A 20,737-nucleotide genomic window follows, 5' to 3' on the forward strand; every position below is an offset into this window, starting at 1 on the left:
GTACATCATGCTGTGTTAATGATGCCTTGAAAGCATTGCAGAATTTTATGTAAGTAAAGGTTACTTTTCTTTAAATTCTTCATTATCAAACATACTATTTTTCCATCTGGCGTATTATGGATAATATAACATATAGAAATTCAAAGGAACACTTATTTGAATCTAAATTATCAATTAATATATAAAGTTGATTGAAAACACTCCACCAAACAAAACTCAGTATCCCAGCTTTTATAAGCGGTTCTGTTTCCAAGAGAAGTTGCCTTTCTCCTTTCAGAAAAGATTTGTAACTTACCTACAAGATTGAAGTGCTGTGAAATTTTAATGAAAATTTTCAAGAGATGGTGGAGGGGGATGTTAAATGATTAGAAAGGAGGAGGTCTTTAATTATATCGTTTTCTTATGCTTTCTTTGCATTTTACCATATACAGTACAACAAACAATTTAACAGTTCTTAAAAGGCTTCGACGACCAGTGGACAGGAAAATGAGAACCATACAACTAAAGACACATTCAGCTATACAGATAGGGCTGTAGAGAAATTAAAAATTTTTTTTTCCTGACTGTTGATGTTTTACTTGAGTTGGCTTTATGAGTATTAGTTAACTGGCCAGCACCTCTTCTTAAAGACTTTGCTTGGTAATTATAAGAGTCAAGCAAAACTAATCTAAATTTCTAGGGGATTTCAGTGCCTTTTTTTTTTTTAACCTTCTTGTTAATACAATTTAATAGTAAGTCAAGCGAGTTTGTGGATTGAATTGTCACATGAGGCCTGAGATTTAGAAATAAGAAACATAGAGGATGCTAAAGGAATGGAGTTGTTAGAGCAATCTTTTCTTCTTCTGAATCTTATTAAGGAATGATAGATAGTAAATTAAATATTAGAGATTAAAAAATATTTTGGTTAGGGGTGATTGCCTTTGTTTTTCAACTTCATTAGAGGGACCACCTTATAATCCTGGACTGTTACCAAAGGCACATAATCCTATTAATTGCCCTTCGTGATTTTTTTTTTCTGTCTACGTTCATTTTCAACCATTTGATAGTCAGATGTGCTCAATTGTGGTCCTTCACGTTTAAGAAACACACTTAACAAACAAAAAAAAATTCCCTTCTTCAAAGATTAGTGTGAATTTTAACGAGTTGTGCATTCTTACTGATTTCTCCAGCGATGTGTTATACTAATACATCATTTCTGAAAGCTGTCTCTTTAATGATGTATTAATATAATATATCATCAGTCTGAGGCAGAAGAAAGATAAATTACCTAAAATATGGTGTGTTCCATGGAACAAAAGATTTTTGGAATAGATTAATTTTAATTATAAAAGAAAGGGGAGTCTACTTCTGAGTAAATAATACCGGCTCTTCCCAGTCAGTATCTGCATCTCCCCAACTAAATTTAAAGATGCTGTTTAATTAGACTTCCCGCCCCCCAGTTTCATTGAGAAATAATGGACATACATTATTGTATAAATTTAAGGCATACAGTATGAAGGCTTGATTTGCATATGTTGTGAAATGACTGTAATAGCAAGTTCAGCTAAAATCCATCTTCCCATCTTCTCATGTAGATATAATAAAAGGAAAAAATATCCTTCAGATAAAAACTCATAGGACTTATTCTTTTAACAACTTTTCTATATATATCACATAGCAGTGTCATGAATAATCATCATGTTATACATTGCATTCCTAGCATTTATTTATTTTATAACTGGACAGTTGTACCGTTTGACCACCTTTTAACAATTTCCCCACTTCCCATCCTCTGCCTCTGGGAACATGGCCACAAGTCTGATCTCTTTTCTTCTGAGGTTTTGTTTTTGTTGCTTGTTTTATTCCATTTTCTTTCTTTCTTTCTTTTTTCTTTTTAGATTCCACATGTAAGCAAGATTATACAATATTTGTCTTTGTCTGTCTGACTTGTTTTGCTTAGCATACTGCCTTCAGAGTCTAGCCATGTCACAAATGGTAGGATTTTTCTTCTTTTTTTTATAGCTGAACAATACTCCTGTGTGTGTATGTGTGTGTGTGCCACAACTTCTTTCTCTGTTCATCCATTGATGGACATTTAGGTTATTTCCATCTCTTGCCTTTTGTCCCTAAAGTTACTATCAACATGGGGGTGCAGATATTTTTTCAAGTTAGTGTTTTAGGATATATTCCCAGAAGTGGAATTGCTGTATCATATGGTAGTTTTATTTTTTTAATTTTTTGAGGATTCTCCTACTGTTTATCACAGTGACAATATCAGTTTACAGTTTCACCAATAAGGCACAGGGGTTTTCTTTTCTCTATGTCCATACCAGAATCTTAAAGATGATGGCCGTTCTAACAGGTATGAGGTGATAATCTCATTATGGTTTTACTTTGCACTTCTCTAAATGACATTTAAGCATTTTTTCATGTATCTGTTGGCGTTTTATAAATCTTTGTATTGTCCTTTGTCCATTTTTAAATTGGATTATTCGGTTTTTGCTAATGAGTTGTGTGAGTTATATATATATTTTGGATACTAACCTCTTTTAGTTTGATGCAGTTCCACTTGTTTATTTTTGATCTGTTGCTTTTTCTTTAGGTGTCATATCAAAAAAATCATTACCAAGACTCATGTCGAGGAGCTTTATTCCTATGTTTTCTTCTCAGAGTTTCATGATTTCAGGTCTTATATTTAAGTCATTAATCTATTTTGAGTTAATTTTTATGAGTGATATTAAGACATGGGACTAGTTTCATTCTTTTATATGTGAATATCCAATTAGGCCAGTACTATTTATTGGAATAACAGTCTCTACTTAGTATTCTTGGTTTCCTTGTCAAATATTAGTTGATCATATATGCTTAAGTTTTTTTATGGGCTCTCAATTCTGTTCCATCTATTTTTATGTCTTTATGCTAGTACCATAGTGTTTTGATGACTGTGGCTTTATTGTGTAGCTTAAAATCTGGAAATGATATGTCTCCTGCTTGTTCTTCTTTCTCAGAGTTTCTTTCATTATTTGGGGTCTTTTGTGGTTCCATGTAAATTTTAGCAGTAAAATTTGTCTACTTCTGTAAAAAAAACATTGGAATCTTGATAGTGATTACATTGAATCTATAGATGGCTTTTGGTAGTATTGCTATTTTAACACTTTAATAATTCAAATCCATGACCAGGGTAGCTTTGCACTTACTTATGTCTTCTTTGACTTTTTCATCAATGTCTTATAGTCTTCAAGTAGTCTTCAGGATTGAGATCTTTCACTTCCTTGGTTAAGTTTATTTTTATTTTTAAGTATTTTATTGTTTCCAATGCCACCATAAATGGAATCAGTTTCTTTATTTTCTTTTCTCAAAATCTGTGGTTGGTGTATAGAAATGCCATTTATTTTTTATTAATTTTTGTGCTACTACTTTACTGAATTCATTTATTAGATCAACTTTTTTTTAATTAAGTTTCTAGGATTTTCTTTATGTAAAATCATGTCACCTACAAATAGAGACATTTTCACTTCTTCCTTTCCAATTCTGATACTTTTTAAATTTCTTTTTCTTCCCTGGTTGCTCTTCCTAGGACTTCTAGTTCTATGCTGAATGAGAATGGTGAGCACCCTTGTCTTGTTCTTGATCTTAGAGGAAAAACTTTGAACTTTTATGATTGAATATGATGTTAGCTGTAGGAATGTCATATATGGACTTTAGTAAGTCAGTGTATCTTCCCTCTAAGCCTGATTTGTTCAGAGTGTTTATTATGAATAGATGTTGATTTTTGTCAAATGCTTTTTTTGTATTTCTTACATTGACCATATGATTCATTTGTTTCATCCTACCAATGTGATGTATCGTATTGATTGAATTTCATATGTTGAACCATTCTTGCTTTCTAGGAATATATCTCACTTGATTATAATGTATGATCCTCTAACTGTACTGCTGAACTCAGTTTGCTAGTATTTTGTTGAGAATTTGTGCATCCATATTCATCAGGGAGTACTGACCTATTCTTTTCTTTTCTAGTAGTGTCCCTTTCTGATTTTGTTATCAAGACAATGCTGGTCTCATAAAATGAGTTTAGGAGTATTTCCTTCTCTTTTATTTTTTGGAAGGGTTTCAGAAAGATTGGTGTTAATTCTTCTTTAAATGCTTGGTGAAACTTACCAGTAGAGCCATCTGGTCCTTGACTTTTCTTCACTGGGAGACTTACTTTTTTTTTTTTTTTAAGATTTTTATTTCTCTATTTTAGAGAGAGAGAGAGAGAAAGAGAGAGTAAGTTGGGGGAGGGAGACGGACAAGAATACTCCACCCCGAGCCTGGAGCCCGATGTGGAGCTCAGTCCCACAACACAGAGTTCATGACCTGAGCCAAAATCAAGAGTTAGATGCTTAACCAACTGAACCCACCTAGGTGCCCCTTTGCTGGGAGATTTTTGATTACTGACTTTATCTCTTTACCTCTTTACTAGTATTTGTCTACTAAGATTGTCTATTTCTTTCTGATTTAGTCTTTGTGAGTTGTATGTTTCTAAGAATTTTTTCATTTCATCTAGGTTGTCCAGTTTTTTGGCAGGTCGTTGTTCATGATAGCTCTTATGAACCTTTGAATTTCTGTGCTATCAGCGGTAATGTATTGTTTTCATTTATAATTTTATTGATTTCCATTCTTTATTTTTCTTTCTTTCTTTCTTTTCTTTTCTTCTTTTTTATTTTTCTAGCTAAATGTCTGTCAATTTTACTTTATTTTCAAAGAACCAACTCTTAGTTTGGTTAATCTTTTCTATTGTTTTTCTGTCCTTGATGTCATTTTTTTTTTTTTCTCTGTTCTTTACTATTTTATTCTGCTAACTTTGGGATCAGTCTGTCCTTCCTTTCTCTAGTTCCTTAAGGCATAAATTTACATTGTTTATTGGAATTTTTATGGCTTCTTAACGTAGGTGTTTATTGCTATGAATATTCCTCTGGAACAGCTTTTGTTGCATCCCACAAGTCCTCATATGTTGTATTTTCATTTTCATTTGTCTAAGCAAATTTTAAAGATAATAAGATGGTTGATCAGTGGTTGACAAGGACTGAGAGGACAGAAAATGAATAAATGAGTCACAAAGATTATTAGCACACTAATAATCTATTCTGTATACTACTCTAATGGTAGGATGTATGATACTATGAACTGTGCAAATGACAAAACTTAGTATTGTAAACTATGGACTTCAGTTAATATAGATTTCCCCTGTTGCTTGTGCCACTTAGCTTTTACAAAAGACTACATTAGTAACTGTTTTCACTAACTAAAAGAAATCTGAGGAGGATTTTTTTTCTTTTACAACATGGTAATTGCTTCTTTATTTCATTTCAGCCTACCAAAAGTTTCAGAGGAATGCTTTATTTTTGGATAGTTGGATAAACTGTAATAATGTATCAATATTGGTTCTTTAATTGTAACAAATATACCACATTAATGTAAGATATTAATAATACAGGAAACTGTGTGGGGGGGAGGAAGGGATATGCTACAGGGGAACTCTGTACAATCTGCTCAGTTTTCTGTAAATCTAAAACTATTGTAAAGAAATGGGGAATAGGGAAAGAGACCACTGGAACTGGGAAACCTGGGTCAAAATTATTGTTCTTTCAACTCAAATGATCCTAGGAGGAAAAATCAGAAAATCTTTCTTTACACTTATTTTCTCTTCTCTCCCAAACTTTCTGTCCTTCGTAAACATTTGTAGTTCCTCCAAAATTTTGATCTTTGATCATTTTCAGGAAAGAACAATACACATATTAAGTTTCTATCTGTACCTAAATTACATATTAAGTTTCTATCTGTATCTACTATATTTGTGCTTCATGAGACTGATGTCAGCATATTTGGGCCACATGAATGAGGGATTTCTTAAAGGAGTATATTATATTAAAATAATCTCACCATTATTACCACTATCAGTTTTTTTCATTTATATATGCAAATGACCTTAACTAGAGATACAGTTGTCATGCTGAGAACAAGCTCTGGGGGAACAATGAATCTAATAAAATGACTGTATTTGGAGAACCCATTGTTTTCTGGAACAAAGTATTCCATTGCCATAAAATAATAAAGTGTGATGTGTAAACAAGTAAAAAAAGCTTTTGAATTTAATTTAAAATACTACTTAATTTAATATAGTATTTCCTCTTAGTTATTAACATAGATGAATTAAAAGTTATGTCAATAGTCTATCCACAAAGGGGGAAAAAAGAATGGAGATAAAGGAAAGATTTTAATTGTGCTTGAGAAATGAAATAGTCAGAAATCCTGATTAGTGTGGGAGGAATAAATTATTAAATCTACCCACACCCTCTATTTTTAATCTTCACTATTCAATTTTATATTCACAATGTTCTCATACAATGGTAAAACACTAATTAGTATTTAAAAACTGATTCATTTTATGATTGACCTTCAGTTAATTTCAGTTTGTGAATTCTATTCTTTGGGTTTACAAATAGCTGGCAATACTAATTTTTTTCAGTTCTGAAAAATTAATGTTTAATTAAAATAGCTTTAATTTCTTTTTTTCTGGTGCTTAGCATTTATATCTTAGTGAAAATAGATAACATGAAGTGTCTTCATTAATTATTTTGGGAGTAGAAAACATTACTTTTTAATAATAATTCAGTTTTAATATAGACTCCTTTTTAATGATTCTTGCAGAGTTGAGAAATATTTTAAAACCATAATTATATCATACTATCTTTTCATCATAATTAGAAGGTGGAGAGCATTAGGATCATAATAATGAAGGGGAAAAAGATAATTAAGATAATTTTTGCAGATGATCAATAATGGAAAAAGAGAGAAATTAATATATCCTGTATCTTCTTACCTTTATTCAATAAGGGTTACCACAAGAAGCATTTATTACATTTCTAAGAGTGTCTGGTGCAATTCTGGATATCACAAAAGTGCAAAGTTCACTCTTGTCCATACTTTTTGTCCGAATGTCCTAATCTTAATTAAGCAATCCTTATACGCTTTACATGTCGATTTCAGTCAGACCAAATCTTTGATTTGAGTTCATTCCGTAAGAGGATGTAGATCAAAATATCTCAATAAGAAAGACAGTTGCTTAAATTTGAGGACTTTTTGCAAGTGCCTGCTATCTACCAGTCAGTTCTCTACTGTTTTCCTTTTTTGTGTGCGTCAACTATAAACTTTTTAAAGTCTACCAGATGGGTGCCTTGGTGGCTCAGTGGGTTAAACCTCTGCTTTCAGCTCAGGTCATGATCTCAGGGTCCTGGGATTGAGCCCTGCATCAGGCTCGCTGTTTGGCAGAGAGCCTGTTTCCCCACGCTCCCCCCCACCTGCCTACCTCTCTGCCTTCCTGTGACCTCTCTCTCTCTCTGTCAAACAAATAAATAAAATCTTACAAAAAAAAAAAAAAAAGTCTACCAGAGAACAAAACAAAATGAAAAACCTGTTGATCAAATAAAGTCAAATTTATGAGATTTATTTCAGAAAGGGGAAACACCACCTCAATGGAACTTTGATCATGTTTCAGAAAAGGAAGTCAGGAGAGGCTATTATAGTATTTCAGAGTCACGACCAGATGGTTTTTAGGCATGTCTTACAAGGTAGGAGACTAGTTTGGATTAGACAGAAGTTAGGATATACTAACTTCAGATTGGAGAGCACAGTAAGGAAAAGATCTTAAAATAATTCTTGGTAAGTTTTGATAAGTACGCTGTTTTAGTTGGCTCCAAGTCTCATCATCTTCCAAGAGAAGGCATTTCTTGGAGCAAACAAGTGGGTTACTTTCATTTACTCTCAGTATTGTTCAACAAAGAGGGGACAGGATTTCCAGTATTGATTAACACAGAGATAAGGAATATGCTCATTTCGTTTCTTATTTTGTGAGTATCAATTTACAGCTACAAATCTGAGTCTGGAATGGAAGTATTTTGTCAGCTTAAATGTAATTCCCAACTTTCTAGTTAATGGACAAATTAAATATTATAATTATTGGGATGCCATTATTTTCACTAGACAGAGTCACACACAGATGTCAGTGTTCTATGTGGTACTTACAGATTGGAAGAAGGGACTTTACTTTGTAGCCCATTATAGATGCTGCTAGTAATTTCATTGTCTATAGCCACATAGTTTTCTTAAATTCCATGGATTTTGGTGTGGTGCCTGGGTGGCTCAGTGGTCTAAAACCTCTGCCTTCAGCTCAGGTCATGGTCCTGGGGTCCTGGGATCGAGCCCTGCATCAGGCTTTCTGCTTAGCAGGGAACCTGCTTCCTTCTCTCTCTCTCTGCCTGCCTTTCTGCCTGCTTGTGATCTCTGTCTGTCAAATAAATAAATAAAATCTTAAAAAAAAAATCCAGGGATTTTGGCTTCCGTGTCCTTATGGTGCATAGATATACTTGTTAATTTTACAAGATCAGAAGTGTATTTGGAGGGTAATTGAAGAAGCTTAAACTTCAAGATCCATCACATTCAGAGTCTCATCCTGAGGAATTCTGAGTGGAACTGGAAGTAAGTTAACATAGCTATAAAATTGTAAAATAACAATAGTAATAATTACTATAAATTTAGGATATTTAACAATAATTAGCTGATGTTGCTTTACCTCCCCACTATGATGTCTTTTTTTTCACTTCCCTTCCTGTCTGGTGGTATCAAAAAGTCACTGTGACAAAGGCAAAGGTAAGTTGAGGATTTTTAGGTTGGGTTTAGTAGGATATACTTATGTGTTCATAATCACGTGCCTGTGTAAATAAATAATTGTTAGTCATTGCATGTGGACATCGTTTCTAGAAATACCATATTCATCTATCACAACTCACAAAATAGGTATCATAGTTGAAAAGGTGTAGGATCAAAATGTTTGAGCATGCCTACAAAGGAAGTATGTAGGTAGTGAGTAAGAAATAGGGCTTGAGATGTCTGGAGCCATCAGTTATGTAGTTAATAACCAGAAGTGTAAAATGTAAGCAGAAGATTCACTTCTCATTGATGCACAGAATAGAAATTCTCTCATCAGAAATATACCCCAAAATGCAGTAATGGGCAACATTTTGATGAGTATTCAGTTGTAATTATTTTATTCCTTGCACCTGTAGCTGTACATGATAGTTTTCCCCAATTTTATTCTAGTAAAATATACATAATGTGAATTTTATCACCTTAACCATCTGTAATACATAGTTCTGTGGCATTAAGTACATTGTGCAGCTAGCACCCATGATTGTCTCCATAATTCTTCATCTTATAAAATTAAAACTGTTGGGCACCTGGGTGGCTCAGGGTGTTAAGCCACTGCCTTTGGCTCAGATTGTGATCCTGGGATCGAGTCCCGCACTGGGCTCTCTGCCTTGGAGGGGAGCCTGCTTCCCCTCTCTCTCTCTGCCTGCCTTTCTGCCTACTAGTGCTTTCTGTCTGTCAAATTAAAAAAAAAAAAAAAATTGGGGCACCTGGGTAGCTCAGTGGGTTGGGCCGCTGCCTTCGGCTCGGGTCATGATCTCAGGGTCCTGGGATCGAGTCCTGCATCGGGCTCCCTGCTCGGCGGGGAGCCTGCTTCCCTCTCTCTCTCTCTCTCTGCTTGCCTCTCTGTCTACTGTGATCTCTCTCTGTCAAATAAATAAATAAAATCTTAAAAAAAAAATTAAAACTGTTTACATACTAAACAATAACTTCCCATGTCTTCCTACCCCCAGCTCCTGGCAACCACCATTTTACTCTCTGTCTTTATGATTTTTACTACACTAAGTACTTCCTGTAAGTGGAATCATACAGTGTTTGTCTCTTTTGTGATTGGCCTATTTCACTTTAATGTCCTCCAGGATCATTCATGCTGTAGCGTATGGCAAAATTTCTGTTTTTTTTAAGACTGCATGATATTTCATTGTATGTATACTATGTATGTATATATATAAAATATAAAATCAACTTTGTATAATTTACAAATAACAAACTGCAGCCATTTTCATAGAAGTATGTATCTGTGAAACAAAAACCACAGTCCAGATATAGAGTATTTCTGTCATCCCCAAAGTTCCCTTGTGATTATTTACAGCTATTAATCCTGTTGTCCTCGGCTCTAGGCAAAGACTGATCTGCATTTTGTCATTATAGATTACATTTGTCTCTTCAAGAATCGTATGTACGCATATATGAATTCATACAGTATGTATTCTTTCCTGTCTGAAATTTTCCACTAAGAATAATGATTTTGAGACTTATTCATGTTGGTGAATCTATCTGTGGTCCATTGCTTTTATTTCTGAGTACTTTTCCATTGTTTGGGTATATCATATTTTGCTTTAGCCTTTCACCTGTTGGAAGACACTTGGGTTCTTTCCAGTGTTGAGATATTGTGAATAAAGCTTTTATAAATATTTGTTTACATTTTTTGTATCTCTTGGATGAATACCTAGGTGTGGACTTGTTAGAGCATTTCATAAAGAAGTGGCCACTCTTTTCAGTGGGGTCAGTAGCATCATACTCTTCCACAACTTTGTCAGCACTTGGTATTGCCAGTTTTTCTAATTTTATCTGTTGTACTGCATATATAGTAACATTTTGTAGCTTTAATTTGTGCTTTCCTGGTTAAAAATAATGTTGAGAATTTTCCATAAACTTACTGGCTATTTATATAACATCTTTTGTGTAATGACATTTCTTGTATTATGTCTGTTTATTTGGTTCCTTTTGTTGAGTTGTGGTACCTGAAGGAACCAAGTCCTTTTTCTTATATGTATATTGCAAAAACTTCTCTCAGTTGGTGTATTATGTCTTAATTTTCTTTCATTGTCTTTCTTCAGGGTAAAAATTTTAATTTTGATTAATTCTAGTGTATCATCTTTTCTTTTGTGGTATGTGCTTTTGTGTCCCATCTAAAAATTCCATAACTACTGCAAGGTTGTAAAGATTTCTTCCTGTGAATTCTTCTATATGGATATAGCATTTTTTTTTTACTTTATTTTACTTCTATTTACCTTTTAAAAGTTTGTTTATTTTTTATTCCCTTTTTCCCCATTAAGTTGCTTTTGTGTCATTAAGTGACCTTATAGTATGGGCTCATTTCAAGGGTCTCTATTTTATTCCATTTATCCAAATGCCTGATTTTATCAAATCACATTCTCTTGATTACTGTAAGTATGGAATGAGTCTTAGAAGTCAAGGAATATGTCTTCTAACTATGTTCTCCTTTACAAAACTACTCAGGCTTTTCTTGGTTGTTTATGTGTCTATAAATTGCTAGCATCAGGTTGCTAATTTCTATAAAAAGTCTACTGGAATTTTAGTTGAAATTGTGTAAGCCAAAGATTAATTTGTGTCATGTTTGGAATTATCTTTTTCAAGGAATTTGCCCATTTTATTTAAGATATCAACTGTGTTATTTATGATAGATTATTGTTATCCACTTAATGTATGAAGGATCGATAGTGATAACTTCTCTTTTTTTGGTTTGGTAATTTATCTTTCTCTCACTCTTTCTCAACTTAATCTCTTTAACCAGGGTTATATCAGTTCTATTGATCTGTTCAAGAATCAGCTTTCAGATTTATTAATATATTTATTTTTTTCCTTTCATTCCTTCTTTCTATAATCTTTATTATATCTTATTTTCTACTTTTTTAGGTTACTATTCTCTTTTTATCAAGCAGCCTAAAATAACACTTTAAACTTCTTTTAGAATTTTCTTTTGTTCTAAAATAATCATTTAAACGTATTTTGTGTCCCAAATGCTCCTTCAAATATGCTGTATTTTTATTACCCTTTAGCTTAATAGTGTGAGAGCTGAAATAAGAAGATAGAGAGTCGCTGTGTTTTTAGCTCAACAGGGAACAGGAGCATAAGGCGACTCAAATTTGTCACTATTCTCTGCATGTATGAATGATCATGAAAGCATTGCAAGTATTGATTTGACAGTTACAAATAAATTTAGTGAGAAGCAGAGTTCACAAATACAGAATCAGTGAATTATGAGGATTGATTGCATCTCTCTCTTTATCTCTGTATGCACATATATAACAAGATTGGTTTGAACTGTGTGGGTCCACTTACATGTGGATTTTTTTTTTTTTTGGAATAAATAAAATATCATACTATAAATGTATTTTCTCTTCTGCATGATTTTCTTTTTCTTTTTTCTTTTAGGATTTTATTTATTTACTTGAGAGACAGGGAGGAAGGGAGAGGGCACAGAGGGAGATGCAGAAGCAGACCCCCACTCCCTGCCCCGAGCAGAGAGCCCAATGTGGGACTTGATCCCAAGATACTGGGATCATGACCTGAGCCAAAGTCAGTTGCTTAACCAACTGAGCCACCTAGGCACTCTATGGTTTTCTTAATAACATTTCATTCTCTCTAGTTTATTTTATTATAAGAACACAATATAGGGTACATATAAGATATAAAACATGTGTTAATCGACTGTCTATGTTATCAATATGGTGTCCAGTCAACAGTAGGCTATTACTAGCTAGGTTTTTGGGGAAACAAAAATTATATGTGGATTTTTCAACTGCATGGTGGGGGTCAGTGCCCCTAACCTCTGCATTGTTCAAGGGTCAACTGTGTGTTGTTTATATATACACGCATACACACACTTGGTTTACCTGGGATTTTATGTTTAAAGAAAATGTTGACAATGTAGAATTAAGTCTTTTAATATATCCATTCTGGCTATCTTTACTTCTAATTAGATCAATAATTAATTCACATTTAATATAATTGCAGCTATGTTTATGTTTAGGTTTGACATTTTATTATTCATCATTTTAAATTAGCTTCTCCCTTCTGTTTTCTCTGTATTCCATTCTCACTTAGTTTTGTATATATATTTTTTAAAATTCTATTTTCTCTATTGGATTCTTAGCATACATGACTTTTATTGGCTCCTCCATGGAACATATGAATTCTCTGATTTTCACAGTCTGATTACAGGTAATGTTGTAATCTTTCATGTAAAATGTAAAAAAATCCTGCAATTCTATAATTCATTTACCCCACCCCTATCATCCTTTATGGTATAATTATCCAAGGTATTTTATCTCCAAAAGAAAAATCCTGAAATTTTTACCTTATACAGTCAAATTTGCCTAAATTTCTGACGCTTTTTATTTGTTGCTGAAGATCTGAATTTCTTTTGCAGTCTGATAAAGTATATTTACTATTTCTAGACATAGACTAGTCTAGTCTAGTCCTAACTCTGCTGTGAACAGATTCTGTTGATTTTCTTTTACCTAAATGTGTCTTTGTCATTCTTGAGTAATGTATTGCCTAGATATGTAATTCTGGGCTGATAGTTTGTCTTTAAACACTTCAAAAAAGTTTTCAAATGTCTTTTGGCCTTCATTATTTCTAAAGCAAAGACCACAGTCATTTAAATCATGGTTTCCCTGTGTTTCCATTGCCTAGTGTTGCATAAAAACCATCCCCAAACTTAATGGTTTCACAGCATTTCCTTTCCTCGTGAATTTGTACTCTGTGCAGGGCTTGAAAAGGATAAGCTTGTCTGTGCTTCACTCAGTGTGTGCTCAGATGGCTCAGATAGTGGGGTTGAAATGATCTGAAGGCTCACTCATGCAGGGTCTGGTCCCTGCTGTGGGAAGACTCAAACAGCAGCAAGTTAGAACAGCTTGGACTCTTCTGGTGCCTTTCTTCCCTCTAAACGGTAACATAGCTAGCTCATCACATCATCCCTTTTCACGTTTCCTGTGTGACCTGGGGCCACCATGGTTCTTTGTGAACTTTATCCACTGTGGTCGCTGCCATCATAACTTTCATAACTTTCTATAGAGTCAAGGAACTACAATGAAAAGGGAAGTGCATAGAGGACCAGAGAGAACTGGGTGAGATGCCAGATCACATACATGTTTAGAGCAGCACTGCTCATGCTTGTCATCCTTGGGGTAGAAATCTTCAAAAAACACAGATTAGAGAAACTGTGTTTTTAAATACAAAATGGAACTCATTTTTACCACCACTAGGTTGCAAAGCAAAAGGTGAATTCCTTAGAGCGTTATGATTCCAGAAACCACTCATCTCAATGTTGCCATGGAAAGGTGACAGTGAACAATTTCTGTCCAACAACAAAACAGGACTGACTTGCACTCTTTTCTTTATTTTTGGTGCTTGTATCTGTACTTTGACTTACTTTTACCTTTTCTGTCTAAAAGACTTCTTTGACCTTTTTTATACCATTTAAAAAGAAAGAACTAATTTTTCTTGATTTTTACTAACCTTTCTTTTTCTTTTGTGATTTTGCCCTCTGTGAGATGATCTTGCCTCCTTTGTTTGGCATGAACGATTCACAGGGGGAGAGATTTACCAATATATGTAGTAGATTTTTCAGATTTCTACTATCTCCAAAAATAACAGTGTACTAGGCAAAACAACATTTCACACATCTCTGAAGTCTAAGTATGGATATTAAAAGTCACACTAACACATTTATCCAGCATCTTTGTCCCAGGCTTTGTTAAATTTCTCTAGGTGATATAAACAATTATTAGAACCACTTATTTTGAGCGCTTTACAGTTCAGTTGGAGATCAGATAATTTAAACACTGTTAAATAACAATATTTGAAAAAATGCTAAATGAATGCTAGACAAAAATGACATAAGTTCTGTCTCACCTTTTTAGTTTTAGGAATGAAATAACAGTAGTAACAACAAAGCTATAGCTCAGTTTCTATAGAAATTGCAGAAGTAAAAATTACATAAACCAATTTCACAGTCAGCTGATAATATTCTCTATGTATTTCACATAAATACAGATACAACCCAAAGCAGTAAGTATCGACCACTAATCATAAGCCTTGTTTTGAACAATAGTTACTTCTCATTTCCCATATTTAAAAATAAAGATGCATGTGGAGCACAATTTCCAGATTGTCATCTAATTCTTACTTTTATAAATATTTAAAATACTCCTGACCCTTTGAGGTTGACATCCGACTGTATGATTTTTGATGATATTGCTCACAACATTCTTAAATATATATGGTAAGGTATAACAGTAATAACTCTTAGCCAGCAAAGTAGCTGGCTTATTCTCTGGTTCCTCTGTATTTGCCAGCTGATTCCAAAGGTTAAAGGTAAACTGCACCTAGAACTTAAGGACTCTCTCTGTTGCTGTTCAGGATAGGAGCTCAGCCTGCAGTGGGCCCTTTGAAAATCTCATCTGGGGACAACATACAGCTTCCTTTCTCAAGTTACTCAGAAGTGCTGTTAAATGATTTCATCACCTTCTATGTTTAGAAAACAGAGACTTGGTGCTTTATAATCTTTAGGGTTTATTTGAATTTTATTATGTTAACTTTAAAAATACTTTTCTGTAAGTTGGAAGGGCACTCTGCCAACTATGTGTTTTTTTTAAAGATTTAAGAGATACTCCACAGTCTTCAGTGCTTCCTATTTCAATGAGAAATAGTTCTTCAAACTTTGTCCTTCACCAATGGCCTGAGAGCTGGTTTGTGAACTGGCCCTTGGTACCTCTCTGACGTCATCTCATTCTTCCTCTGTCTCTCCTTATTCAGTTCAGCCATTACTTCTTGCTGTTCCTCAAACACACTGCTGCTCTTCCCAACTTAGACCCTTTTTATCTTGTAATGCTCTTTCCTCAGATAACCTCATAGCTAACGGTCTTGCCTCCTTTAAATCTCAATCATTCATGCCTATCATGCCCACCCTATTTAAAAATGAAATTCACCCATCTACCTCCCTTTAACCTGCTCAATTTTTCATCATAATGCTTATCACCTTTTTAACACACTCTATCATTTTTAATGTATTCTTTCCTTTGTTTATTGTGTCTTTACTTTTAGAATCTAAGCATGTAGATGCATGCCTGGGACATATTGGATTCTCAGTAAATATTTATTAAAATAATTTTTAATGCTGGGAATGTATTGTAATCATTACTTTTTCCTGATCCTCTGAGAATTATGAAACCTACTGCAGACAGAGGCTTTTCCTTTGATCTAAATTCACTTCTCTGCAAATGCAGTCTTCAGTATGTGGCTAAGATTCCATACTTAAAATAGATAAAAGGTTTTTTCTGAATATAAAAGAGATTCTCGGAATCTATGAGGGGTTGAGATTCTGGGGCTTCCATGGCAAGAAGACTTACTGGCATTGCTGTGAGGAAATTGTGGGACTGCAGGACATTGACTCCCCAAAGATTAGTATGGCCCCATCATAGTAGAGGAGAGGCAAGGCAAAAAGAGGTAGAGCCAGGTGGGCCTGAAGAAACCCTGCAGACAGACACACCGGAGTATATCCCAGATTGAAGAAAACAAGGGACTGAGCAGGGACTGGGAATTAGGGAATTAAATTTAATTTCCCACCTGCCAAACAAAACGAGAATTCTTAGACAAGATTAAGTTAATTTAAATAATGCAGTGGTTTGGGTTTAGTTTTCATTTGTTTGTTGGACTTTTTTTTTTTTTTTGGCACTAGATTTGCGGACTGAGATCTATACATCCTAGTTGAAGGCTAAAAAACTATTCCAAGAATAGTAAGTAGGAAGCTAAGTGCTGAAGCTACATAGGAACCTCAGTGCTGATGAATGGCATATTTCCCATTTCTTCCCATGATTTCCAGTCATTCTTTCTTGCCCAGAGTAGCTGAGTGTCGTATGTGGGTGTGTGTGTGTGCACGTGCACACGCATGTCCTAATGTTCTTCGTGTCAGTGTGTGCCTTTAATGCTATTTGTTGCCTGGAAAACTCCTTAACCTATTCACTTCAGATTCTATTTCCATAGCTCCAGGTGTAAATCAAGTGCTTCACTTATTTTCTCATAGCATTTTGATTATATTGAAACCATTTATTCTCCTAACTCCTGAACTATAACCATTTTTTTTTCTAATCATCTTTATGGTAATAATTGTCCTTTTGTTATTTGTTTCCATGGTGCTTGGAACATAGATACTTGGTGATGTTACTGAGATCCTTCACGTGTAAGTACTTGGAAGTGTACTGTTCTTTAAGATAAGCCTTAGCACATTTTTTAGCTGGCAATCAAGTAGAAGAGAAGTGGCCTGCTTAGGTGGTGTGGTGGCAGTGTGCATTCTAGTCCTCGTACATCTGCATTCTAAACTCAGGCACCTTCTTCTCTACCAAGCTGTCTTTTGACATATGAGATGTCTTAACAATATGATTCCTATGTTACAAGGAGTTTTTATTTAAAAATCATACCAGTTTTAGAACATATAGTATGTAGTGGTGGGAAACTAAGATAATTCATGCAGTGAAAGTTCCGGAATAAACCAGGAGAAGCAGAGACTCCAAGAGTGGGAGAAGCCTAGAGGCCACTTACTGCCAGCACAGCCTCTTTTAACCTCAGATTTTTTTAGTACTGTTTTCAGTCTCCCACACCGGCATGCTTTGTGTTCGTATATATGTAGATCTCTAACCAAAGGAGACTTATAAAAAAAATCCCAAGGAAAGATTCTGATCCCAAGGCAGCACTGGCCCAAAGTGGAAGGAATCAGTCTCAGTTTCTTACCTAACCTATGAGCAGGGATCAGAAGCTGTAGAGCTGGAACCCTCCACACAGCGGGGACAAGAGGGGATGCAGAAGGGGGAGAGAATCAGTTCCCCAAATGAAATGAAGTGTCATTATTAGAAGAAGGAGTAAAAAATGTTGGGGAGATTAAAACAACATGATATATTCTCCCAGATATCAAAATGTAAAGTCCCAAAATACTTCTAGAGGTCCCAGGAGCAAGAAATATTAAATATGTTTAATTTAGAATTTCTTTCACAGTTCTCTGCCTTTGGAATAAATTGAACTGCTTCCAATCAAGAGAAAGATTTGAAAGGATTATCTTATTCATTGTTTCTCAAATCCCGTCTTTATATGGAAGCTTAGGGGGAACTAGAATGACTCAGTGAGAACAACTCTTATTGAGTTATTCTACTTCTAAATCTGAAAATTACTTTGGAAATAGACCTGAATAGAATACTGTAGTGTATTCTACAGAATACTGTAGTGTAGTGTTCCAGTGGAACACCCTTAACTGGTAATTTTAACACCTCCTGAGGCTACCAAATGCACTGAAGCAGTTACTTGAGCACCTAGTTCTTCTCTATCTCTTTCTTATGGAAAACAGTTGGTTAGCTGCGCAGCTATAATGCACCTTTCCCAATATACTGATTGTCATTTGTAAAGCCAGTCTTTCCCATTTGAAACCATGTCTAAAGGCAAATGCTTTAAGCAATGATACGCTCTTCTCAGGTCTACATCCCTTAATGATCTGTGTTTACTAATGTAGTTCAAGGTATCTGAAAGAAATTTAAGGTAATGTGAGAAAAGTAAATGGCGTTTCTCATCTTCTCCCTTTATTTCACTATAGGAACGAACATGGCAGACTGAATGCATTATTTGCTGAAATGGCTGTTTTCTGATTTGAAATAAATAGATGCTTGTTGGTGGCAAAAAGACCAGTAAAAAGGTCGCTTTGAAATCACTGTAGGAAGTGATGAACATTGATAACAGGCTGTAGACCCAGTAGAAATGGAAAGGAAGATGCAGTCTAATCATCTATAAAAGCAATATGGATGTTTCTACAAAATTTTATAATGAAAACGAGCGTGTCATAAACATATAAATTGATATGAAAAAGAAATAATTGGAAAACTGATGAGATTTCAAAGTGGAGGATATTTAAAAAGAAAATATGAATAACTATAAAATACAATGCTAGGGGGAATACTCACCCTGTCAGTAATGTCACATAACAGAGTTCTTCACTGATCAATATACATGGTTGACCAAGATCAATCAGAGGGGAGAAGAGTGACACCACAAAAAAACATGGACTCAAATGGACAAACAATACAGAAACAGAATATCAGTCAAATGATCAATCAAGCATGAGGATAAAATAAACTTAATTTGGACATGCATGAGCTCAGACATTGTGCCTCTCATAGGCCTTTTCTGTACATTTACTTACGCGGTATCATAGCTATTTTAAAGAGTCCAAGACATCTAAGAAATGGCCTAACGTAGAAGAACAAAAGTAAGGGTAATTCTAAGATGAAAAGCAATTAGAGTAAATTGAAATAGAAATTCTCTGGACAGGAGCACCTGGGTGGTTCAGTCCATTAAGCATCTGACTCTTGATTTAGGCTCAGGTCATGATCTCAGGGTCGTGAGATTGATGCCTGTGTTAGATTCCATGCTGGGCATGGGGCCTGCTTAAGATAGTCTCTCCCTCTCCCTCTGCCCACTCCCTTCTCCCACTCGAGTGCACTCTCTCTCCAAAAGAAAAAAAGAAATTCTTTAGACTCTCAGAAAAATGCCTTTTAAAAATAGTTTCTTGGGGCACCTGGGTGGCTCAGTCAGTTAAGCATCTGCCTCCAGCTCAGGTCATGATCCCGGGGTCATGGGATCGAGTTCTGCCTCAGGCTCCCAGCTCAGTGGGGGGCCTGCTTCTCCCTCTCCTCCCTGCTCATGCTTTCTCTTGTTATCTCTGTCGCATGCACTCTCTCTCTCTCTCAAATAAATAAATAAATTAAATATTTTTTAAAATGGGTTCTTTATAACAAATACATGATTAAGTAGCTAGAGGGCCTTAGGCATAAAGTGAAGGTCTCATTAAGAGAGTATACAATAAAACAAATAAGTAAGCAAATATATTAATAAAGAGTTTGTAAAATAAATAAATCCAATCTACTTCCTCCCTGTCTTTCCCTGCTTTTATAAGGCAACACACTCTTTAAAAATATTTGAGTAAAGAAATAGACATTTATGTGTGCTCTATACAAATATAAGGGTTATAATAGAGTAAGAAATAGAAATAAATAGGAGTTTATATTGTTAGCAAAGATTTAGAAGTATAGAAGGAAAGGATGGAACTATAAGTGTCAACTTTTTTTTAAAGATTTTATTTATTTATTTATTTATTTATTTATTTATTTGACAGATAGAGATTACAAGTAGGCAGAGAGGCAGGCAGAGAGAAGGCGAAGCAGGCTCCCCGCTGTGCAGAGAACCTGATGCAGGGCTCGATCCCAGGACCCTGAGATCATGACCCAAGCCGAAGGCAGAGGCTTAACCCACTGAGCCACCCAGGTGCCCCAAGTGTCAACTTTCATGGAAGGATAGTTCATGTTTAATACTGACAGATTAGCAGCTAGATGTACACAGGTAACATTTATCCTTCTTGAAATTATCTCAAGTCCTAGAAATAGACTATTTGAAAATATCTCTAAGTGGAAGGTAGTAAACTTTCATCTTCATGTTCTATCCTTTAGAACTGACTGGACTTTATGATCCAGGACATGCATTTCTCTTATAGATAAAACAAATTTAAAACAGCAAAATGAAGTTATATCCATAAAGCATCATTGAGAAAATGATTACAAAACTGAAAAAAAGATTAACACATAATTGCTTTTTACTATTGCTCATGTTTATTGCCACCAGGGCTCCTGGCCTAATGCTTTCACATTCTCACCAAATGTCATCACCCTTTATTGTGCTAGCGTATAAAGCAACCGTTTTTATCCTTTCGACAGCTTTTCTTGTATTAAGTCTGGTCCAGCTCTCAGCCACTGTCTCTTTAGAAGTAGTAATGATCTGTGTGAAGAAAGCAGTGACCTCCAGAGGACAGATCTCTTTAAGTTTCTAATTGCATTAAAACATTCACAGTAAAGAAGATGTGTCTATTCTGGTGAATCCAAAAATGTTGGCATACTATAGATTTCTTAATAATAAATACATCAGATGTGACACAGAGAAGAACCAGACA

Source organism: Neovison vison, chromosome 6, assembly GCF_020171115.1.
Source record: "Neovison vison isolate M4711 chromosome 6, ASM_NN_V1, whole genome shotgun sequence".
Lineage (NCBI taxonomy): Eukaryota > Metazoa > Chordata > Mammalia > Carnivora > Mustelidae > Neogale > Neogale vison.